The sequence below is a fragment of the Mustelus asterias genome, unplaced genomic scaffold, assembly GCF_964213995.1.
Source record: "Mustelus asterias unplaced genomic scaffold, sMusAst1.hap1.1 HAP1_SCAFFOLD_73, whole genome shotgun sequence".
NCBI classification, from domain to species: domain Eukaryota; kingdom Metazoa; phylum Chordata; class Chondrichthyes; order Carcharhiniformes; family Triakidae; genus Mustelus; species Mustelus asterias.
Genome location: NW_027590133.1, coordinates 93,572 through 102,415, shown reverse-complemented (window position 1 = coordinate 102,415; position 8,844 = coordinate 93,572).

Sequence of the window (8,844 nt, the reverse complement as noted above, 5' to 3'; positions counted from 1 at the left end):
GGAAGAATGGCATATTTCTTAATGGACGTGATTGAAACAGATTGGTTTTACAACAATCACAATGGTTTACTGGTAATCGTCAGACTTTGAATTGCAGATTGCTATTGAATTCAAATTTCACCATCCTCCCTGGTGGGATTTGAACCTGGGTCCCCAGAGCATTACCCCTGGGTGTCTGGATTACTCGTCCAATGAAAATATCACGACATAACCACCTCCAAAATTCGATGAAACGCTGAATCCAGGAATTCAAACACCGAAGTGGAATAGATTGGAGTCTCTTTGAAATACAAGCATGTTCTTACCCATATTATTCATTCTCCATTTCTTGGGAATAAATAATTCCCCCTGAATCCCAGTTGTGATCGGTAGTTGAATAACCTATCCATTCTTATTTTGGATGTTTCACTCCATCCCTGGAAGGAGGTGGATCCATTACCATCTGTCCCTTTCTGTTCTAATATTACTGATCTAACTTCAGAACAAATATTCAATGTAAAAAGATACAAAACTAAAATTTCACCAAATACGACTTAAAGTCTTGGCACCATCCCTGAATATTGATAACAAGGGGCTCTTTGCTCTTTGGGTAAAATGTTTCGTTTTTGGTTCGAATTGGCCTCTGTGTCTGACTGATTCCAGGTATTCACAATATAAATAAATTAGATGAGGGAACGAAATGTATTATCTCACAATTTGCAGATTGCAAAGCTGGGTGGGAGGATGAGCTGTGAGGAGGATGCAGGGAAGCTTCGCTGTGGTTTGGGTAAGCTGAGTGAGTGGGCAAGTGCATGGAATATGCAATATAATGTGGATAATTGTGAGTTTCTCCAATTTCGTACCAAAAAGAGGAAGTCAGATTATTAGCTTATTGACTATAAATTAAGACAGGGAAACGTGCAGCAAGAACTGTGTGTCCTTGTACACGAATCGTGATACATAATTACGCAAGTGCAGCAGGATGTAAAGAACGCAAATGGAATTTTGAACTTCATATGAAGAGGATTCAAGTAGCCGAGCAGTAATGTCTTGATGCAATTATACAGGGCCCTGGTTGTGAGTGAGCGGCAGAGACTGAGACGAGTGCGTGCGTAAGGGAGATGAAGGGAATAGTGAGCATGAAGTTGAGGAGTCTGTGTGAGCGTGTCAGAGTATGTATGTGAGTGAGTGAGTGAGAGAGAGAGGGATTGAGAGGGTTATGTGTGTGAGGGAGCGTTTGAAGCGTTTGTGTGGAAGATCGTCAAGTGAGTGAGCGACTGAGAGTGTGCACAAATGCTCAGTTCATTCTGGTCTAAACCGTGTACAAACACTGTATCAAGGTCTGGATTGAAACGTTTTTTAAATGGAGGGACAAACTCTGAGCCAACAGCGGCATCACTTGGGGAATAATTTTCGTGATAGAAAAAAACTCACAACAGCCACACTGAAGAGAATAGCGCAACTATGAATAACAAGAATCGTTTAACATGCGAAAATGATGCGAAACTGAATAGAATGAAACTTCCAGAATTTTAGAGTTCGGAAAAAGAGGACCTAAAGCTAATAAGGACAGAGGAAAGATAATATAGTTTATGTCACCACAAGCTAGTGACATAAACAGTGTGTAAAGGTTTGTATAAGACCTGTAAATTTTTAAAAAACTAAGTCTGAAGGTTCACCCGGAACACAGGGAAGTCTGAATTGCAACGAGGAAATGTGCCTCAAACATCGAGAGCAACATGAAACCAGGTGTTTGGTGGAAATAGGAAACATGCAGAAATCAGCTTTGGATGTTGGAAATAGTGGAAACAGTGTGACAAACGTTCACAAAACTAAAGAAGAGCAAAACTCCAGACATGGCAACCTAGATAGTAGGATTTCTTTTTGAGTTTGCTGCAAAATCATGGATGAATTCGACTTGATCTTTCAGAATTAATTTGATTGTTGCACAGTAAACCAGGAAAGGACAATAACAACTATTGCCCGTTATTTAAGCAGGGAAGAAGAAATTAAAAGTGAAACTAGGGCCCAGTTCATTTAACATCACTGCTCGGAACAATGATAACAGCTTTTGTTAGCGTTGTGTTAATAGGACAGCTGGAAAGCCATAATATAGTTCATGAGAATCAATCTGGAATTATAAAAGTAAATTAACAAATCGATTTATAGAGTCGTTACAGCTCATTTGGCCATTGCTTGCGACCAAATGAGCAAGCGATGTACTCGCACTCCTCGACCGACTCCACATGACATTCCACATTCTGCATAATGCATTACACATGTCTGAGTGTCACTGACACAGCTTAAGCTTAATATAACGTGCTTACTACAGCATGGGAGAAAATAAATACCCACCTGAGGTTTAATAATCCGCTCTCTACTCTATTAAAAGGTCTATCCTTAGCAACTAATGAGCTGTCCCATGGCGTCACTTTCAGATTTTACCTTTAATCTCCAGGTACTCTCTTTCTCGAATGTATTCCGTCTCTCTCTCTCTCTTTTGTCGAGTTACTGCTGCTGCATGGACTCGTCCTATAGCAAATTAGGAGCCAGATACTGGATGCTGATGAAAGGTCGAAAACATAAAAGAAAACGAGCTCTTTCTCGAAATCAGTGTGACACACCAGTGCAGACAACAGAACTGAAAATGGCCTCCATGTTTCCCGGCCCCACCCGATTCATACTTCGGGAAATCAGTTCAATTGTCTGATTAACTATCTGATGCTCTAAACAGAGTATGTATCATACAATAATATGTTAAAAAATACTGCCAATGCTGAAATCTGAAACGAAAAAGGAATTGCTGAAAACTTTCAGCAGCTCTGACACCATCTGTGGGCGAATAATAGGGCCAACGTTTCGTGTCAAGATGATCCTTTGTCAGAGCTGAAGACAAAGAAAGTCGGGAAAGATTTACACTATGGGGGTGAGGGGAGGGGGTGGGGATGTGGGGGGTATAATTGATGGGAATAGATTCAACAAAAAGACAAAAAGAATGTAAATAAAAACATAGAAACATAGAAAACTACAGCACAAAGCAGGCTCTTCGGCCCCACACGTTGTGCCGAACAAATCCCTACCTTTTCGGCCTGCCTATAACCCTCCATCCTCTTAAGTCCCATGTACTCATCCAGGAGTCTCTTAAAAGACCCTATTGAGTTTGCCTCCACCACCACTGACTGCAGCCGATTCCACTCGCCCACCACCCTCTGTGTGAAAAACATCCCCCTAACGTTTCCCGCGTACCTACACCCCAGAACCTTAAACCTGTGTCCTCTCGTAGCAGCCATTTCCACCCTGGGAAAAAGCCTCTGAGAGTCCACCCGAACTATGCCTCTCAAGATCTTATATACCTCTATTAGGTCTCCTCTAATCCTACGTCTCTCCAAGGAGAAAAGACCGAGCTCCCTCAGCCTATCCTCATAAGGCATGCCACTCAATTCAGGCAACATCCGTGTAAATCTCCTCTGCACCCTATCAATCTTTTCCATATCCTTCCTGTAATGTGGCGACCAGAACTGAGCACAGTACTCCAAGTGGGGTCTGACGAGGGTCTTATATAGCTGCATCATTATACCCGGACTCCGAAACACAATCCCTCGATTGATAAAGGCCAGCAAACCATACGCCTTCTTACCCAACTCCTCCACCTGCGGGGCAGATTTTAGAGTCCTATGGGCCCGGACCCCAAGGTCCTTCTGATCCTCTGCTGTACTAAGAATCTTTCCCTTTATATTGTACTCCTTCATCCCCTTCGAACTGCCAAAATGGACCACTACGCATTTATTTGGGTTGAAGTCCATCTGCCACCTCTCTGCACATTCTTGCATCCTCTATCTGTCCCTCTGTAACTTCTGACATCCCTCCAGACTATCCACAACCCCACCAACCTTTGTGTCGTCGGCAAACTTACCAACTCATCCCTCCATTTCCTCATCCAGGTCATTTATGAAAATGACAAACAGCAAGGGTCCCAGAACAGATCCCTGGGGCACAGCACTGGTGACCGACCTCCAATTAGAAAAAGACCCAACTATACCCACTCTCTGCCTCCTTTGGGCAAGCCAGTTCTGGATTCATAGGGCAGCAGCCCCTTGGATCCCTTGCCCTCTCACTTTTTCGTGAAGCCTTGCATGGTGATGATAATTGTAGGAATGGCGCTGAGACCGTACAATAAGAGATCACAATATACAAATGGCAGAATAGAGGTACAGAGTGTCGAAATGCAGCAGAAGAGCCCCAGTGGGCAGGGGCGTGAAGGAAGATGGAAAGCGAGATTTCAGAAATAGAAAAATCTAAATATGAACATTATATAATAAAAATGGATGAATCCGATGAAAAGTAGAAGTTAAGCGAAATAAATGGAGATGCAGTGGAGGTGGAGGGGAGAGTCCATGTTCTGGAGTTGCTGAACACAAAGTTCAATCTTCCAATGGGAAGATGAGTCGCTGTTCCTCCAGTTTACATTGCGCTTCCCCCTGGGACATTGCAAAAGACCGAGCATGCGCATATGGACTGGAGAGCAGGGTGGTGTGATCAAATGGCAAGTGACAGGAAGGTCAGGGTCCTTCCTGTGGACGGACTGATGGTGTCCTGCAAAGTGGTCACCCAGTCTGCGTTCGGTCCCGCCGATGGAGGGTAGACGATATTATGGGCAGGGAATGCAACAGACCAAATTGAAGGAGGTGCATCAGAAGTGCTGCTTCACCTGAAAAACGTGTTTGGGCCCTGGGATGGTGAAAAGGCAGGAGGAAAAGCGGGAGCACTTGCACCTTCTACAGTTGCATGGAAAGGTGTCATTGGCTGTGGATGAGATGTTGGATGCAATGAGGGGTGGACCAGGATAGAACGGGCAGCATGCTGAGGGGGAAGTGAGGAGACGATGTGATGAGTGGTGGCATCGTGGTGGTGTTGTCCCAGTTTCCAGCATCTTACCGGAGTTGCTGAAAATGGGGGAGGATGATCCTTTGAATGCGGAGGCTGGTGGGGTAGCATGTCAAGACCAGCGGTAATTCAACATGGCTCTGGCATGGAGGAGAGGGAGTGAGAGCAGTGGCGTGAGGGATGGGTCTTAAACGTTTGAAAGCCCTAACAAACGGCTTGAAAGAATATTGGAGTGGGATGGGGAGCATCCAGTTGTTGTGGTCCACGTTGGGACAAACAACTTAGGCAAGACTCGGAAAGTGGACTCGTTTGAGGTCTATCACGCACGAGTAATTAAACTAACGAACAGGTTCTCAAGGATTCTAACCTCAGGATTACTACCCGAGCCACATGCAAATTGGCATAGGGTTCAGAGAATTAGGGAAATTAACACGTGGATAAAAGAATGGTGTTGGAAAGAGGGGTTCCATTTCACGGGGCATTGGCATCAGTATTGGAACGGGAGGCATCTAAACCATTGGGACAGTCCCAACTGTACCGATCTGGGACCGTTGTTATAGCGAAAAATATAAACAGGTTGGTCACAGGGACTTTAAATTAACACGTTTGGGGGAAGGCAAGCGCAAAACTAACGGAAATATAACGGTTAATACAAAGCAAAGCAGCAGGTTAGTATGTCGGTAGAATGATCCAATTACGTCAAAAAGCAGGAGAAAAGCTAAAAGGAAGGAGAAGTCAGGAGATGTTATGAATGCAATTATTAGAATTCAAAAAGAAGGTACAAAAACTAGTACAAGGGCACTTTATCTGAATGTTTGTAGCATTTGAAACAAGGAAAATGAATTGACAGCACAAATCATTGTGAATGAGTATGATTTGGTGGCCATTTCAGAGGCATGGTTGCAGGGTGGGTACAACTGGGAGTTAAATATCCAGGGGTATCAGACTGTTTGGAGGGACAAACAGGATAGTAAGGGAGGTGGTGTAGCTCTGATATTTAAGGATGACACCGGAGTGGTAGTGAGAGATGATATAGATTCTATGGAAAAAAAGGTTCAATCCATTTGCGTGGCAATTAGAAACAGGAAGGAGAAAAGATCACTGATAGGCGTAGTCTTTAAGCCACCAAAATAGTAACATTACGATGGATGGGAAATAAACAAAGACATAACTGAAGCATGTAAAACTGGTACAGTAATTATTATGGGGGAATCTTAATCTAAATGTCAATTGGTCAAACCAGGTCGGTCAAAGCAGCCTTGAGGAGGAGTTCATAGCATGTATCCACGATAGCTTCAGTGAACAGTATGTAATGGAAACTACAAGGCAGCAAGCTATCCTAGATCTGGTCCTGTGTAATGAGGCAGAAATAATTAATGATCTTACATATAGGGATCCTCTCAGAAGAAGAGATCACAGTATTGTTGAAGTTAAAATAAAGATGCAGCGTGAGAATGTACAATCCAATACCAGTGTTTTGTGCTTAAACAACGGAGACTACAATGGGATAAGGGAGGAGAAGGCGACGGTGGACTTGGGGGCAAAAACATTATGATGAGAAAATTGAGGTAAAGTGGAGGACTTTTCACAGTGCTCAGCAGAAGTGGATATCAGTGAAAAGGAAGGACTTTAGAAAAAGAGATAATCATCCATGGATAATTAACGAAATAAAGGAGGGTATCAAATAGAAAGCACATGTATACAAAGGGCCGGATTTTACCATTGTGTTGCGCCGGTTTTCGGGCACGAAATGTCCCAAAGTCGGGCGTGAGGCGAATAGCGCGATCCCCACTTGCGTCTGCACCAATTCCCCCTTGACCAAGGCCCAAAAATGGATGCGAATGGAATGGCGCTCGAAACGAGCTGGACACACAAACCTACGTGCATTTCCCCCTTTACTGTCGCGTTCGCCCATCCAGATTCGGTGCGAACGTGATATGCTCGGTAAAAGTCTTTTTCGGTCACCCTAGCTTCTGAAGAGGTAAGTTCAGAGCTTTCAGCGGCTCTCTAACTCAGATCGGTGGTAGGGTCGGGGAGGGAGGCGAGTCAGATCGCTCTCTGGAGGAGGGAGGATGAGGGTGGTGGGCCTGGAGTTTCTCTGGAGGGAGAAGCAAGCGGTTCAGGTGTATCTCTGGTGCGGTGGGGGGGGGGGGGGGGGTCCTGCGGAAGAACGCCAGATCTTTCTCTGGTGGGAGGGTGGAGGAGGGAGGCCAGATCGTTCTCTGGTGGTGGGGGGAGGAGGTGGGTCAGGTGGATCTCTGGTGCGGGAGGGCGGGTGGGGCGGCAGGGGCAGGCGGTCTGCTGCCACTCTGCGGATGATTGGTGTGGCGGGGGGGGGTAAGTGAGGCAGGGGGCCGTGATCGGTCTGGAAACTGGGGTGGGTGGTTAGGTAAGGGGGACAGTTATGTTGTGGGGGTGGGGCAATATCTGTGGGGACCATCGCTCCCGGGCCGCTTTTTGCGGCCCAGGAGCGATGTGGCAGGGGCCCGTCTTCTTGTTTTTTTACTGCACAAGCGCTGTTAAAGGCTCTGATCGGAGCAGCAGGGCTTCAGGCGCGGTAGGCCCCACCCAAAATGTGATTTGGATTTCCGACTTTTTTTCAGGCTGTGTGTGTATGGGGGTGCCTCTGAATAGCGTTTACAAGTCGGATCTGAATCATGCCCAGGTTCAGCACTTTGAATCAAAATGGAAAATAGGGCCCAAAAGTGTCAAAGATTAGTGGGAAACCAGAGGATTGGGAAATATTTAAAGGTCAACAGAAAGCCACGAAAAAAGCTATCAAGAAAAGTAAGATGGATTATGAGAGCAAAAGTTCAGAATATAATAAGAGATAGCAATCGTTTCTAAAAATACATAAAACAAAAAAGAGTAGCGAAACTAAACATTGGTCCTTAAAGGACGAGAAGGGGGAAGTAATAACTGAAAATTAGGAAATGGCTGAGGAATTGAACAGGTTCTTTGTGTCGGTCTTCACAGTGGAAGACAGAAACAACATGCCAAAAATTGATGACAAGAATAAATAAAAAAAGAATAAAGGCAATAAATGCTGGCCAGACAGCGATGCCGTGTCCCACAAAATGAATAATAACATGAATTTAAAATACAGATGGAACGTTTGAAGGTAAAGTCCAATACCAGTGTCTTGTACTTAAACAAAGGAGACTACGAAAGTTTGAGGGAAGTGTTGGCGAAGGTAGACTGGGAGCAAAAACTTTATGGTGTGACCATTGATGAACAGTGGAGGACTTTCAAAGCGATCGTTCACAGTGCTCAACAAAAGAGTATGCCAGTGATGAGGAAGAACTGTCGAAAAAGAGATAACCAGCCATGGATATCTAAGGAAATAAAGGAGGGTATCAAATTGAAAGAAAATGCATACAAAGTGGCAAAGATTAGTGGGGAAGTAGAGGATTGGGAAATCTTTAAAGGTTGACATAAAACCACGAAAAAAGCTATAAAGAAAAGTAAGGTGGATTGTGAGAGTAAACTAGCTCAGAATATAAAAACAGATAGCAAATGTTTCTGCAAAGAAATAAAACGAAAAAGAGTGGCTAATGTAAACATTGGTCCTTTACAGGATGAGAAGGGGGTTGTAATAACCGGAAATGAGAAAATTGCTGAGGCACTGAATAGGTACTTTGTGATGTGGAGATGCCGCCGTTGGACTGGGGTAAACACAGTAAGAAGTTTAACAACACCAGGTTAAAGTCCAACAGGTTTATTTGGTAGCAAAAGCCACACAAGCTTTCGAAGCTCTAAGCCCCTTCTTCAGGTGAGTGGGAATTCTGTTCATAAAAAGAGTTTATAAAGACAGAGACTCAATTTACATGAATAATGGTTGGAATGCAAATACTTACAACTAATCAAGTCTTTAAGAAACAAAACAATGGGAGTGGAGAGAGCATCAAGACAGGCTAAAAAGATGTGTATTGTCTCCAGACAAGACAGCCAGTGAAACTCTGCAGGTCCACGCAACTGTGG